General features: G+C 44.5%; 1 protein-coding gene across 3 annotated transcripts in view; it reads right to left on the bottom strand.

Annotated features, from left to right (window-relative positions):
• The window catches only part of LOC126184928 (potassium voltage-gated channel subfamily H member 2-like), a 1246473-nt gene that overhangs the window by 786487 nt on the left and 443018 nt on the right, over nt 1-16968 (bottom strand). The window lies entirely within an intron of this gene.

Here is a 16968-nt window from a genome sequence, read left to right as displayed (position 1 = left end):
CACTTGACTTACGGATATCGTAAAATAAGAATGTAAGGGCCGTTCATGACTAAATAAGTGCTGAACTGTTTCATGCAATCCTGTATATCGATCCATGTAAGTAAATGAAAATCTTATTGTAATTTATGCATTGTCCTTCGACTTTAAATTACTGTTGTGGACATGGAAACTCGCAACTGCAGAGCCCTATAGTTCTAGAGTATGGAAGAGACTGCATTAAATGTCAACAAATGTACTGTATGCATTACGTGTTATCTGTAACTCCATGAAAGTAGGATGATCATATATTCATGTTAGAGCTATATCTCCGATAATGAGTAAATCCCTGTCAACCATAGAACCCTTAACAAAACGCATTATAAAAAATACTCACCCAAACGTTAGGAACCTGCATGTCAATTAACAACTTAAGTCAAAGGACTGAATGAATTGATGAATCACAACATCAGGTAGTACATGTCGGTGGCCAGGTACTATAAATCGATTGGCTCAAAAATGGCTCAAATGGCTCTGAGCACTATGGGACTTAACATCTGAGGTCATCAGTCCCCTAGAACTTAGAACTACTTAAACCTAACAAACCTAAAAACATCACACACATCCATACCCAAGGCAGGATTCGAACCTGCGACCGTAGCGGTCGCGCGGTTCCAGACTGAAGCGCCTAGAACCGCTCGGCCACACCGGCCGGCAAATCGATTGGCACACAGTGCTGTAAACGCACTTTGCGAAAAAGAGTACTGTTGAGGTCGGCAGTGACAATGTGACTAGGTGAACGTTTTTGGTGGATTAGAGAGGTCCCATACAATGGTTGACATTGTTCCCGATAAAATGACAGAAGGCTGCAAATAGTTTGTTCACCCGCAACACGCAGTACAAACATAGCGCCCTTCAAGACGGTGCACCATAGCATCGCTCACCAGTTTTGCCATAAAGGCCCGATAATTTATTCACACAGATGAAGTTACTCACCTGGTGAATGACGTCATATGACGTATATTCTGTTGAGCAGATATTGTACGTTGCTGAGGGAGAAGTTGCTGTACTGGACCACGTGCCCAACAGTTCAAAAATGGTTCAAATGGCTCTGAGCACTATGGGACTTACCGTCTGAGGTCATCAGTCCCCTAGACTTAGAACTACTTAAACCTAACTAACCTACGAACATCACACACATCCGAGGCACGATTCGAACCTGCGACCGTAGCAGCAGCGCCGTCCCGAACTGAAGCGCTTAGAACCACTTGGCCACCGCCCAACAGTCTCTGCGGGTTGTGGCAACTGTTGAGCTGTCATAAAAACGGCTGACCAAAACTTGAGAGGTCTGAGAATCATGCTGAGGGGTGTGACGCTAGCTATTAAGAGTTAAGTGATTCTACATAATGCGTTATCAGTTTCGTTCCTGTACGTACGACTCTTTCACCCGCTCAAAAAAATATATAACAGTGTGACGGTCCTATTTCTGACACAATGTGTGTTGCTTTTTCATTATTTTATGCCTAATTTCAGTCATAAACAGTACAGCACCTAAAATAACCTACAATTCTCGCAGTTTTTTGTTCCAGAATTTCCAGAACAAACTGTTTGCGCATTAGAACAAGTGTGACTAAATAATTTTGTTTGCACGTTGATCTTTAGTCAAAAGAAGTTCTGATGCGGCTCTTCGCGCCAGGCTATCCTGCGCCAGTCTCTTCATCTGTTAATAATTACTGCAACTTACATCAACCTGAACCTGCTTACAGTATTCAAGGCTTAGTCTCCCACTACAATACCTCCTTCTCCCTCCACATTTCCCTCCATTACAAAATTAATTATTCCGCTATACCCCATACTATATCCTAGTAACCAATCTGTTCTTTTAGTCTATTGTACCATAAAACCCATTTCTCCGCGATTCAATTCATTATTTTTCTATTAGTTACCACATCTTCCCTCTGATGGTCAGTATTTTGCTGTACCAGCACATTTCTTCTTATTTGTACTGCTTATTGTCCACTGTGAATGGTAGCATCTTGTAAAGCTTTTTTTGCAAGGTTGTTAAAAGATGAAAGTGGTCAACGGAACGCCAAAGAGGAAGAAAATCATAGTAGTTTGGAAGGGCATTTGTGGAAGTAAAGCTGTAAGGACGACTTATGGGTCGTGCTATAGTAGCTGATTCGGCAGAGCACTTGCCCTGGACAAGTAAAGTTGCCGAGTTCATGTCTAAGTGCAGCACACAGTTTTAATCTGCCAGGAACTTTCCTATCAGTGCACACTCCGTTGCATAGTAAAAATCTTATTCTAGCACTTCAGATTTCTTTCGACGTTAACATATTGGTATTTCTCTTTCTGAAGGCCGGCCGCGATGGCCGAGCGGTTCTAGGCGCTTCAGTCCGGAACCGCGCGACTGCTACGGTCGCAGGTTCGAATCCTGCCTCGGACATGGATGTGTGTGATGTCCTTAGGTTAGTTAGGTTTAAGTAGTTCTAAGTGCTAGGGGACTGATGACCTCATATGTTAAGTCCCCATAGTGCTCAGAGCCATTTGAACCATTCTTTTTTTTTTTCTTTCTGAAGGAAGCTTTTGTTGCTACTGCCACTCTGCATTGTTTATCTGCTTTTCCTCTCTAATCGGGTGTTACTTAGCTCCCTAAAATCAAAACTCGTCTACTACTATTGGCGTCTCACTTCTTCTCTAATTTCTACTTCCCTACACTGCCTGACCTAATTTGACAACAGCCCGTTAGCCTTACTTTACTTTTGTTAACGTGCACACATTTCACAAAGCACATGATATAAGAAAAATGAGTGAAATTCCCACTGCAAAGCGAACAGCAATCAAAATTACTGTTTTTCCTATTTCTATCCGCTATAGGCTTAAACACCGTCCAAACTCAGCTTTTAAGATTCGTTTCATGCTGTGTGATTCTATACTCAGCAGTGATTAGTTTTTCTTCTACTTCTCTTTTTCCTGACACGACCTCTTTCCTCTGCACATCACCTTTGGTTTCAGCACTCATTTTCTGTATTAAGAAGAAATGGAGAATTTGCAGCACTCCACTAAGCACTGCACTACTCGCCGCTCATATAGCGTAGCTCGCAAAGGCATCATTGCTACCACCAGCCCATAGATGGCAGGACACCGGTGCTTGCTCACAGTACTGTCCGCTCCGTGCATGAGGTCACGTGCTCGCTCAGTGCGGAGCAGTGGACTTCGTCTGTATGCAAGACTGTGCTGCGCCCGTAGCACATCGGTGCTTGCCACGCGGCTCAGCCGGTGCAGTGACGTCATGAGCTCGCTTCGTGTGAGACAGTGGTAATGCAGCGTCGCCACAGCCCAAAAGCCGAACTTCTGTGCATGACTTTGGTGTACGTCTGGGATAAATCATGTTTCATATGCAACCACAAACATTTCTCCGTGAAGGCATTGACTTTCTTGTCTCATAGTGGGTCAACTGTGTTAACAGTTATGGTGAGTATATGCCTACAGATGTACATGCTGCAACCTGACATGAAGAGTGGTGGTGGTGGTGGTGAACAAGTTGAAACAAGTAAGGTGCTTATTAAAACCAGCTATAGAGGAGTGGCGGGTGGTGGGAGGGGGTAAACAAACAGGGAGATTATTCGAACCAGCCAGCCAGCACCCCGTCTAGTCTGACACCGAGCAGGCGACTGCACAGCAGCGCAGTTGCGAGCCCCTAGTGCACAGCCATTCGGTGACGCATGTTGATTCATAGTGGATGCTGCCTGCTTCAGCACCCAGGTGGTGCCCTAGCACACACGCTGCTGCCGAACTACAGTGCAATTGCTTATAAATAAACAATAAAACTGGATAAAAACGGTGATAATGCCATTTTAACTGACCTGTTTCCACCATTCCATCATCTTGAAGTTTTTACACCATCATTTAAGTGGCCTATTTGCACCATTTGAAAATTTGAAGTAGCACAAGTGGACTATCTCCAACATAGTAGTAGATACACAATACAGATTCAGATTCCTGCCATTTTCGACGTCTTGGGTATTTTTACACCGACAGTCTTCTGCCATTTTTTAACTTAAGACATGTGCTCTATTTCCACCATCTTGAATTTTTTAAGCAGCACAAGTGGGCTGTATCTGCCAGAAATATGACAACTTTGCATGGGGGAAGAAGAGACGGAGGGGGAGGAGTTGAACTTCATGTATGACCTGGAGGATGTGTCCCTGAGAGACAGGATGGGGGCGAGGAGAAATATTATGTCTGCACCATAACTCTCTTACTCCCACGTCTCAAGATCAGCAAGACACCTCAGCATTCCATGTGATAGCACTAACCACTTGAGAAGAAAAGTAAATATTTTGTCTTCCCATCACCTATCAATTGTTCTGGCATTTTCTGACACAAAGCGGGAACAATATTGGATCTACCCTACACAGAGATGGAAACCAGGAAAGGTGATCGGAATAAGTATGTTTGAAGCTTAAAAGTGAGCCTCCCAGAGACATCCGGAGATCTACTGTCAATAAAACTTTTCGGGGTACGTGACTGCATTGACAATATATAAAATTTTCCAACAATTTGTTCACTGCTGCAAATGGCCTTCCTCAGGATATTTTGCTTACTTTAATCAAAACACCCTGAGGAAGACTGTTTGCAACAGTGGCCGAAATGTCACAGAATTTTATATATGGACAGTGCTGCCACATACTCGTAAAAATTTTACTGACAGTAACAACGGCCGCAGAAACCTACACTTACAGTCCGAAAACTAGTTTCCGACTACTCCAAACCAACAAAGTGCATAAATGAAGCCTCCATAGAGGCAGTTCATCAATATAAGCTGATATGTATTACAAACAGAGTCATTATTGTGTGGTGGGATAGCGAACGAAACAGATCTTACAAAAGCAGACACCTCCCTCAGTCAAACACCCACCTAGCACAGAGGATCCAAAGTCCGATGACAGTTATCCATTTCTAAAACCATTCTCAGTGGTTGAGTGGCAGAGAGTTTTCTGCTCTGGCAAAAATACTGTCCTGGGCACACATAATATCCACTAAATACGCTATCATTTCTGCCACATGGAGTACAACAGTACCTATTCCGTATTTATAATAAAATGCGGACTGAGTATTGCAATACTGAGACCTTAAGACAGGTAGGATAATGCCGGAGCTCAAACCACGACAGAATCCATATCTGGCGGCATTGTACGTTACTACAATGCCCCTACAATGTGGCGAAGGTGGTCAGATTCCAGTCCGAGTGGTGGTTTTAATACCACTTACCATTCCTTCGTAATCAGACGGATTTTCACAAAGCAAAAGGTGCTGAAGATATTTTCATGCATCGGGTCAGTGACATGAAGCCTGTTTCAACAGAAACGCATATTTGCTAACATTGTTTCTGCATCTTAGAAACACCGACGATAACGTCGTAGTCCCAGTTCTAGCCACAAAACTAAAGGATCAACGCGTACTCCACACATTTTCAGAATATCTCTTATTTTTACCCTCTAATCTTGCCCGCATCTCGTGGTCGTGCGGTAGCGTTCTCGCTTCCCACGCCCGGGTTCCCGGGTTCGATTCCCGGCGGGGTCAGGGATTTTCTCTGCCTCGTGATGGCTGCGTGTTGTGTGCTGTCCTTAGGTTAGTTAGGTTTAAGTAGTTCTAAGTTCTAGGGGACTGATGACCATAGATGTTAAGTCCCATAGTGCTCAGAGCCAGAGAGCCCTCTAATCAGTTGCCACCAGTCGTACGGGTACACGTAGGACGAACGACAGGACCGCGAACTATGAGTATGGGTTTGCCGCAAGGATCTGTTTTTGGACCTCTTCTGTTTAATATCCACTAAGTAAATACTGATGAGCCAAAACATTATGACCACCTGCTTAACAGCTTGTTTGTTCGTCTTTGTAACGAAATACACCACTGATTCTGTGTGTCAGGAACCCTACAGTTTGTTGATAGGTATGTGGAAGTACGTGGCGTTCGATGTCCATGAAAAACGCGTAAATAAAGGGTTGCTGATATGTGTACGCGGCGATGACGCCCGATAGCGACCCAGATGGGATCCATAGAATTTACATCAGGGGAATCTGGTCGCCGAGACATCAACGTGAGTTCCCTATAGTGCTCCTCAAACCACTGTAGCGCGGTTCTGGCTCCGAGACACGGACAATTATGCTGCTGAAAGATGACATCGCCATCGAGGAGTAAATCAATCATGAAGGTATGCAGGTGGTTCGCAGCTGTCAGAAAGTCTTGGATTACTACTACAGGTCCCATGCAAGCGCAGGAAAATGTCTCCCATAGCATAATACTGCTCCCGCCAGCCTGCGTCCGTGGCGGCTCGCATGTTTCGAGCCGTCGTTCAACTAGATCACTGCGTTTGTGGAGACGACCATCGACCTAGTGTAGCAAAAATGTGATTCACCCGAAGAGCCGGCGTGTTTCCGTTGATCAACGGTCGAATCCCGATGGTCCCGTGCTCACTCCAATCGTAACTGCAGTTGTCGTTGGGTCAACATGTGAACACGTAGGCGTGGTCTGCTGCTTAGCTCCATATTCAACAATGTACGATGATTGGTGTGCCCCGAAACAGTAGTGCGCGCACCAGCGTGCATCAGCATTGAGCTCTTTCGGTAGAGATGCCAATCCTACTTTACACAGCAGACAAGCCTCCGAAGCCTCTGTAAAAAGTCGTGGACTTCCAACCATTTAGCGCCCAGTAGTAGCTTCACTGTCCTACTTCTTTCTGTAGATGCAGCAAGGAACATGACGGACACGGACGTTGTTCCGTTCCAGTTACCGATCCCCCCGTGCCCGGTTTCCGAACCGTCGACATGCATGACAGCAGCGACCACGTCTGCACTCCAACGGTGTGAGGAAGGAGAATACCAGAAGATCGATTCGAGCTCGGACACGAAGATGCGGGAGCTGACTACTGTTTGTACTGATCCACAGGAAGCGGACACGCGCTCCCGCTTTGAGAATTCGCCCAAACGACGAAAGATGAGGAGACTGTCCACAGGAAATGCTTGGCGAAACGGTGACACGTTGCAAGAGGATGAGGAAAATCTCTCTGTGACCAGGACGTGGACCTCACTTCAACGGTTCCTGGTTCGTGCTCGCAACGTCCACCCAAGGACAAAGACAAGTTGACGATGACTCGAGCGACAACCTGATGCCCGCGGCCGGCGTATCTTCGGACGGACATCGTGTCTCTGCCGATCAGTAATATACGTATATGGTGCGGGTGACAGGGACAGTCAGGCGGGCGACGAGGCGCTTACTGGATTAAACGACTGCAGGCTAGGTCGTCGCACTATCCAATGACCCAGGTTTATCGGACAGGTAAGGTCAATGTCAACGACATTAGTTCCATGACTAAAACCCAGCTGTTACAGGACATGATTCGGGCGGCGGACATTAATATCGTGTTTCTTCAAGAGATACGGCCTAATCTGTGCCTGAATGTTTATGGAAACGAGTCTTAAGTCAACCCAACTTCCGACGGTGGTGATGGTACGGCCATACTACTAGCGATGGCATAGAACCAACGGATATTCAGCATTAGCCATCAGTGTGAGGCGTTGCGCTCACCATCGGTGAAGTCTTGATGTGTTTTCCTAAAAAATAACACTATCCCCAGCTCTTTATCTTTTTTCAATAAATTTATATGAATTTTTAAAGATGTAAAATCTCTTTTGAAACACCCTGTAGAGATGTGGTAGCGCTCATGTCGGCATGCCGCTTAGAAGCGCCCTCGTGGCAGTTGCCCTAGACCACGCATTTGACCGAGTTGAGCACCATTTCTTGCAGGCTGTCTTAGAGAAGATGGGACTGCCCCCAAAATCGGCAGGTGTGGTTCCCAGTGTCATCCACGGAGCCCCTTCCACAGTCCTGTTCAATGGCTATCGCTCGCCACCGTTCCCTACTGAGCGCCCAGTGCGACACGGATGCCCTCTGTCAAGCTTTCTCTTTGCCGTCGCCCTCGAGCCTGCACTTCATGGTGTACGACAGCGCTTGGAGGGCATTCGCCTCCGCAACGTACGTTTTAAATATTGTGTCTATGCAGACGATGTAGTTTTCTTGGCGAGATCGACAGAAGATATATCTACGGCGATCGCGTGGCGTCATACGGAAAGGTAGCCGGGAGCCGTATCAACTAGCGGAAGTCGTACTACATGGATGTGGGCACAGGTTTGAATATGAGAACGCCAGTGCCCATTACCAAGGTCCCGGCGATGAAATGTTTGGGAGTAACCTTTCGTGGGAACGTGTAGCGCACAGCAACAGCTACGTACCGCTGACTACTTAATGTGATCCGCGCGCAAATTCGTCTCCATATCTTTCGAACACTTGACTTGATCATGCGGGTATATTTTGTCAACATCTACTTCGCTCCGAAACTTAATCATTACACACAAGTTCTCCCAGTGGCCGCTATGGTGCCTGCCAAGTCCCAGGCAGCATTAGGTCATTTCGTCAACGGTGGTAGGGTGTTCAAGACCTGCTACGAGACAATATCGTTGCCCACACATGCAGGCGGCATTGGAATGATAAACGTGCACAATAGAGCGGGCTCTCTCTTTCTGCAGACGATGAATCGCCAACGTACTTCGGACAAGGAAACCCTCCCTGGTTCACTGATTGAGGAAGTGGAACCTCATTCCCTCTGGCCGCTGATTCCTGTTGACATATTGCGCCACCACTGTGTCACATTCGTACCTATCTGGTCGACATGAGTTATCTGTTGGATGTCCTACCGACCACACGGTCTCCTAGAACCAAGGACTTCTACCGCTACTTTCAACAGACACTGCCTGCTAATATGATTGAAAGCCGACATCCGGCGGTGGGCTGGCTGCGGGTGTGGAGTGACATACACTCGCCTTCCCTTCCCACCGCGGTGAGAGAGCAGCGGTATCTAATAACGACTGAAAAATTCCCAACCTAACAACATTTATACATTATACTCCTTGCCGAAGAACCTTTCTGTCCCAGATGCGCCGCTGTAGATCCGACATGCACCGTTTCGCTTGTGATACGGCTGCCGGCTGCTGGATCCTCACACGGCGCATGTTGACATTGTTGCTGCGGCAGACGCCTCAGTCTGTAAAGCCCACCCAACTGATCCATCCCGACATCACTTACTACCCTGCTACTTGCCATAACGCCACGGTGCTGGTTAAGGGTATGGCATTGTCATACTTTTTTAGTGAGGGCGTTGCACGGTTGTTAGATTTTTGGCACTATTTAACGAGCAACTACACGGTTTTACGGCGCAAGACGTCTTGGGGTCGTTGTTTACACGGCCTCCACAGACCATTGGAGTATACCGAGTGTGAGAAGAGATTGACCATATAACACATGATGGACTGATGAGAGACAGCAACTGTATCATTGGATATTTCACCCTCGCTGAACGAGAGGACACCCACGGAAGAAGATTAAAATAATTAAAAAAATAACAAAAACATAACAACAAGAAATGAAACAAATGAAATATAATAACAGTACTGTACTTTTTCCTTTAACCGTTTTTTTTAACAGAACGATCAGAGGCGTATTTAATTTTTGTTTGTGGGTGGAGCCTGAAGTGGTGACAAAAAACCGTCCTATTTAGCTTTTTGGGGTGAAAGTGGCGGTGGCGCGAGCTTTGTTTCTGTTTTTAGGTTAGATAGGTTTTTGGAGGTAGTATCGGTGACAGGGGCCAACGCCTGAAGTGGAAAAGACCTAAACATAAGAAAAATAAAATAAGTTGTTAGAGTGGTAGCCCCTCGAATTTTGCAAGATGATATCCCTAGATTGCTGGTTCGAATTCACAGCTAAATAATATTTTAACTTATTTGTGAAACGATTCGACAGTCCTCTCACGTGAAAACCAAATCACAATCACAAAACATCACCACACAGATCAAAGAATATTTTTCTGTTAGCCTTGCTGTTTGTTCACAAAAGTCACGTACAAAAGATATTGTCTAGCTAATGTAACCACACACTTTCCACTTTATTAGAAACAATATTTTTTATCCTCTTATTGTCCAGCTAGGGTCCTTATTGTTTAAACTTTTGAAGTTCATCATCTTACATAAAGATGAAGTAAGTCTGCCTCAGACATTGGCGTTAGTTTACACTCATAAACAGCACAGACCCTACGTTTGTGTTACCTTCATATTGTACATGCTTTATATCTCTCCGTATAGAAAATCTCATCGTCATACATCTCGTTGAAATGTGGACATATGATGACATCTTCACTACTAGCAACACTTCCCAAGAAAGTGAATTGTTTGTTCGCATAGTAAATGAATTTTCTCTCTATTGTCCAATTTTCAGACTAAGATTAATGTGAAGCTAGATATAGTACATCCCTCCTTCGAAAAAAATGCTACAATCTGTTCTTGCTAACGCTGTTTTCATATTTAGTGTAAAACATTGAAAACTGTAAGACCCTCCAGGATTCGTACATGTGATCTCATTACGTACAATCAGATGCGCTATCCGTTGCGCCACTGAGCGCCTCTTCAAAGCTGAATCGTTGGTGATTGTCTTCTGTATAGGAAATCAGCGCTACGCGTTGCCATGAATAATTTTATTGTGCTTCGGGTCGTAGCTCATGACTGATAGTCGACAATCTAGCTCTAATATACTGACCCACTTGCAAAAGTTCTACAATTCCTTAGTTTTGAGAGAGTTTCATGATGCTACAGGGAGTAAGGAAAAGAATTTCCGTCGTTGCAGATATCACTATTCTAAATGGGTGGAGCATAAACGCGTTAACTTCGCAATGTTTCCACTATCAGCTTTCACAAAATTCCTTTCTATTGTTACTTAAAATTGTAATTGTGTTTTCCACCGCTAAACAGCTAACCTTTTTGCATAAAATGTACAAAAAACCTTGTAACTTCGGCTAACACTCCTATAGCTTCTTCTTACTCCTTGTCTGTGACGTCACCAGAGCATCAGCCAATAACAAAGCGTTTTCGATCAGGTGACCAAATCTTGAAATTTAATGATTTTTTTATCTTTAATTACACAAAAATAACAATTTTTTTGAGAGAATATTGACAGTAAAAGCTGTTTCAATGTTAAAATCCATCAGAACAACAACAGTCCCAACCATATTTTTAACACAGAAAATAGCCTACTGTTTTGCCATCGTTTGGTCATACAATAATGGGTCTTGATTTGTTTATGTTGAGGGTCAGTTGCCAGCCCTGCACCAAGCCTAAATCCGCTGCAAGTGTCCCCGCATTTCACTGTGACTTTCTACCTTTGTGACTTCTCTGTAAACAACGGCATTATTCATGAAAAGCCTGAAGGAACTTCAGACGTTATCCACAAGGTAATTTATATTCGTTGTGAATAGTAATAGTCCTATAAGCCTCTCGAAGTCGCTTTTACGCCTTAAGATTTAAGAAAAGGTTTTGCTATATTTATTAACTATTCTTCTTTCCTATAAGAATTAATTTGAGCATGGGCCTCCAGTATCACGTAAAATAACATTTCATAATAACAAATCTGTTGACGTCGTTTATCAGCCCAATAAAGTTATTTCCAAGGCATTTAATTAATTTTAACAAAATAAGTAGACACTTTTATTTATCAGGTTGCTACGATGTTTGAAGGTCTCTCGGTCATGCAGGCGGGTTGATCGATCAGTGTAGAACGAATTATCGACAGCGTAACGTGCGATCATCATCATGTTACTCCTGTTTACTGACCAGTGAGTGCGATATATATACCAGTCGTCTTCCCCTTCCACTGACCCCGCGTCCGAACCGCACGATGTGCCAGCCGCGGTGGTGGGGCTAACTCGGGCTGTGGATTCGAGTGGCGGTCCTCTCTGCGCTCCGCCTTCGCCGTGCTCGGTGTTCGTTTCCACTGCACTTGGAGAATTTTCAGTGATGGAGCCCACGCTTGACTAAATTGAAATCCATTGTTCTCGTTGATGAGGTTCTCATGTAGCCGGGATTCGATAGCCTCCTTGTATACACACTCCAAGTAATGGGATGTACAGTGCGGAATTTTTGCATCTTCGTATTTCATTTTCTGGTTGGTTTCAGCGCAATGTTCAGCATTTTTCAATTTTGTGGGCTGCTGGAGGTCGATGTGCCGTTTGTGTTCCGTGCACCTATTTCAGTTGTGCGAATGGTTTGTCCGACATATGCATTCCCATGCTCGCACAGTATATAATACACTCAAGATTTCCGGAGTACCTCAAAAATGGCTCAAATGGCTCTGAGCACTATGGGACTCAACATCTATGGTCAGCAGTCCCCTAGAACTTAGAACTACTTAAACCTAACTAACCTAAGGACAGCACACAACACCCAGTCATCACGAGGCAGAGAAAATCCCTGACCCCGCCGGGAATCGAACCTGGGAACCCGGGCGCGGGAAGCGAGAACGCTACCGCACGACCACGAGCTGCGGACCCGGAGTACCAGGTCGTCTTTCACAATCCCTAGGTGTGGAGTGAATTACACACCACGCGATTGCAGGAATGCATGTATCGGATAAACCATTCGGCCAACTGAAGAAAGATGCACAGAACTCAAACGGCACATCGACCTCCAGCAACTCACAAAATCAGAAAATGCTGAACACTGCGTTGAAACCAACCACAAAATTAAATATGAACATATAAAAATTCTGCACAATACATCACACTATTGGGACTAAAGGACGCTATTGAGAACCGGCTACCTGAGAACGTCAACAGGGATTTAAACTTTGTCAAGCGTGTGCTCCTGCACTGAAAATTCTCCAAGCGCAGCGGAAACGGAATACTGAGCACCGCGAAGATGGGGCGCAGACATAACCGCCACTCGAATCCAGAGCGCGAGATAGCCCCAACAACGCGGCCGGTACATCGTGCAGTCCATACACGGGGTCAATTGAAGCGGAAGACAAGTGGTATATAACGTACCAACTGGTCTAGGATGTCAATCAGCACAAGTAACCTGATGATGATGGCACGTTACGCCGTCGAAAAATGTTAAAAACGATTAATCAATACGGGTTCATGTCCGAGAGACTTTGAAGCAGCATATTTGCAGGCAAAACCTTGGAACACACATTAGGTTGCTACACTAATCGCCTGTTCTGTGACGTCGTTCTGATGGCCGTACAAATTAAGAGTAAAGTACGAAGAAAAATTAGAATATGAATAAAGACATCACAACAAGATCAGCTCATACGCTGCCCCGTCCGAAGACGTGGCTTCACAGCTTGTCACAATTCGCAGCTCAGACACTGACATTCATAGCCAGGCGTTTGAAATGCACCATTCGGAAACTTATTGGCTAGATATAGATGTGGCAGGGCAGAATAAATTCTGCATTTCAGTGGCCACTAACAGCTTGGCATTAAACACTACGTACTTCCATGCCGTCATGCGAATCCTGACAAAATACGAGAGCAAAGTCGTCAGCAAAATTCAACAGCTAGCACTCAAAACAAATTAAGTACACAGTGAAACACAGTCTCTAACAACTACGAAATACTGCCTGCGGATTTCGGTACGACAGTATTTTATCATTCTCGCATTCCGGTCGCATAATCGTCACCTCTCCGACTTTCAAACGTCGCCCCTTCCGTGAACTCTACGCGAACGCCGAGTAGGTGATCCGGTCTTTTACATGGGGGTGTGCGCCTCACAGTTTGAGTAGAGCTTCAGCACTTTTTGTCTTCTACGCGTAGGATCTTGATAGTAGTACCAAAGGAGCGCTTCAGTCATTCCTCTGACAGAACGGCTTTCCGAACAGACGTAAAAACCAGTGTTAAACGGCGTGAGATATAAATTTCTGGTTAAAGCTCACTAACCACACGGCCGTTATTCTTAGTGTCCGAGGTTCACAAGCGGGCCAGCTGACTTCACGAAAATAACTTATTTATAGTTATTTCGGCCTCGCCACCGTGAATGAGAAACATCGAAGTAAAACATATAGTGTCTTGATTCGTTGTTCTGTCGTTATTTGCAGTACCGTGTCTCTGTATCTATCCAACACGTGTGAAGAATATATGCACCAAGTCTTTATCACAAGCAGTGATCATTGCACGTGATAATTAGTGCTTCAGAATAATGTCTTCCACATAGAATTTGGCGATTTCTGAAGACATCCCCTACGGTGTCTTTCTTAGTATCTGACAGATCGACAGAGACTCCACCAATATAACCTGCACATGGATCTTCCCGAACCAAGATAACTAGAGCTTGCAGCGTCGTAAAATTGCTTCAGTATAAATGGCTGTACATAAACCGTGATGACCTTCCTCTAACATCGCAATTCGAAGTATACAACGATTCGATCATTAATTGGGATTCTTCTGTTGCAGATTTTTCTCCCTCCAAGGTCTTCATTATCTTCAGCAATGGTAGTAGTAGTAGTAGTAGTAGTAGTAGTAGTAGCTTTATTAATCCGTGGATCTCTTTTTACAAGGACATAGGACATGTAAAAGTATTTACAAGTATAGACCGATTTAAAATAAGCTAATTCGTATACATATATATTTACAGGCTTCTAGTTAGAGACAATCATTAGATTCACTCCTGGTATACAATACTTTTTTTTACAAATAACTTATTAAATAATGTAATTCCACACTGTTCACTCACAGCTCACTATCAGTCACTGCACACACTATACACGCATTGTTTCATAACACTTCACTCACTACACACACACACACACACACACACACACACACACTGGTGATCTCTGGGCCATTTTCTGTACCGCAACTACACATTTGCTATCCTGAATAACTGAGTCAGCATCCCTCCATAATGAGTGAGATGTTGAGCTCGAAGAGGAAGAGGTGTAAGTAGGAAAGGAAAAAAGAAGGAAAAAACATAAAGTGAAGGTGTTATGTGGAATGTTGGATGTTTTATAATCATTATTATTATTATTTATTTGCATAACATTTTTTACCAACTCCCTACTCAGTTTTATTTAAGTAATTCTTCAGTGTATACAATCATAAACCATGGACCTTGCCGTTGGTGGGGAGGCTTGCCTGCCTCAGCGATACAGATGGCCGTACCGTAGGTGTAACAACAACGGAGGGGTATCTGTTGAGAGACCAGACAAACGTGTGGTTCCTGAAGACGGGCAGCAGCCTTTTCAGTAGTTGCAGGGGCAACAGTCTGGATGATTGACTGATCTAGTCTTGTAACAATAACAAAACGGCCTTGCTGTGCTGGTACTGCGAACGGCTGAAAGCAAGGAGAAACTACAGCCGTAATTTTTCCCGAGGGCATGCAGCTTTACTGTATGATTACATGATGATGGCGTCCTCTTCAGTAAAATATGCCGGAGGTAAAATAGTCCCCCATTCGGATCTCCGGTCGGGGACTACTCAAGAGGATGTCGTTATCAAGAGAAGGAAAACTGGCGTTCTACAGATCGGAACGTGGAATGTCAGATCCCTTAATCGGGCAGGTAGGTTAGAAAATTTAAAAAGGGAAATGGATAGGTTAAAGTTAGATTTAGTGGGAATTAGTGAAGTTCGGTGGCAGGAGGAACAAGACTTTTGGTCAGGTGAATACAGGGTTATAAATACAAAATCAAATAAGGGTAATGCAGGAGTAGGTTTAATAATGAATAAAAAATAGGAGTGCGGGTAAGCTACTACAAACAGTATAGTGAACGCATTATTGTGGCCAAGATAGACACGAAGCCCACGCCTACTAGCTCTGCTGGTGACGAAGAAATTGATGAAATGTATGGTGAGATAAAAGAAATTATTCAGGTAGTGAAGGGAGACGAAAATTTAATAGTCATGGGTCACTGGAATTCGATAGTAGGAAAAGGGAGAGAAGGAAACATAGCAGGTGGAGATGGATTGGGGGTAAGAAACGAAAGAGGAAGCCGCCTGGTAGAATTTTGCACAGAGCATAACTTAATCATAGCTAACACTTCGTTCAAGAATCATAAAAGAAGGTTGTATACATGGAAGCAGCCTGGAGATACTAGAAGAAATAAAAACTTTGAGGTTCGCCGATGACATTGTAATTCTGTCAGAGACAGCAAAGGACTTGGAAGAGCAGTTGAACGGAATGGACAGTGTCTTGAAAGGAGGATATAAGATGAACATCAACACAAGCAAAACGAGGATAATGGAATGTAGTCGAATTATGTCGGGTGATGCTGAGGGAACTAGATTAGGAAATGTGACACTTACAGTAGTATAGGAGTTTTGCTATTTGGGAGCAAAATAACTGATGGTGGTCGAAGTAGAGAGGATACAAAATGTAGACTGGCAATGGCAAGGAAAGCGTTTCTGAAGAAGAGAAATTTGTTAACATCGAGTATAGATTTAAGTGTAGTCGGCCGTGGTGGCCGTGCGGCTCTAGGCGCTCCAGTCCGGAGCCGCGCTGCTACTACGGTCGCAGGTTCGAATCCTGCCTCGGGCATGGGTGTGTGTGTGTGTGATGTCCTTAGGTTAGTTAGGTTTAAGTAGTTCTAAGTTCTAGGGGACTGATGACCACAGCAGTTGAGTCCCATAGCGCTCAGAGCCATTTGAACCATTTGAACCATTTAAGTGTAAGGAAGCCGTTTCTGAAATTATTTGTATGGAGTGTAGCCATGTATGAAAGTGTAACGTGGACGATTTATAGTTTGGACAATTGGTTCATGGTGTGGGTTCCTGTAGTCATGTCCTAGTTCATGAACCACGGGCAACGTATGAGTGGCCAAGTAAGTGGTTCCGACAGTCGGGATACCAGTTACTTTGGAATAAGGCTGGGCATCTCGGACATATTCTGAGTCGTGGTCACCTTTGTGCTCATACGGCAAAGACTATCAAATCCACCGGTTAGTCCCTCAGCCGTTAGGGGTAAAACCCAATGGGACTCGGGGCAAGTAAGGCTAGCAACCTGCTTCCCTGGTACTTTAAATATGATGCTGGCAACAATCAGAGCAAAATGCCTCGGACCTTTGGAGGTGATGGAGTCCCACCTCTAACTGACAAACCAGGGACTCCTAAGATACG

The sequence above is a fragment of the Schistocerca cancellata genome, chromosome 4 (genome assembly GCF_023864275.1).
Source record: "Schistocerca cancellata isolate TAMUIC-IGC-003103 chromosome 4, iqSchCanc2.1, whole genome shotgun sequence".
Classification (NCBI taxonomy): Eukaryota; Metazoa; Arthropoda; class Insecta; order Orthoptera; family Acrididae; genus Schistocerca; species Schistocerca cancellata.
The sequence above is the reverse complement of the archived record's forward strand: the minus strand, read 5'-3'. Positions and strand labels throughout refer to the sequence as shown.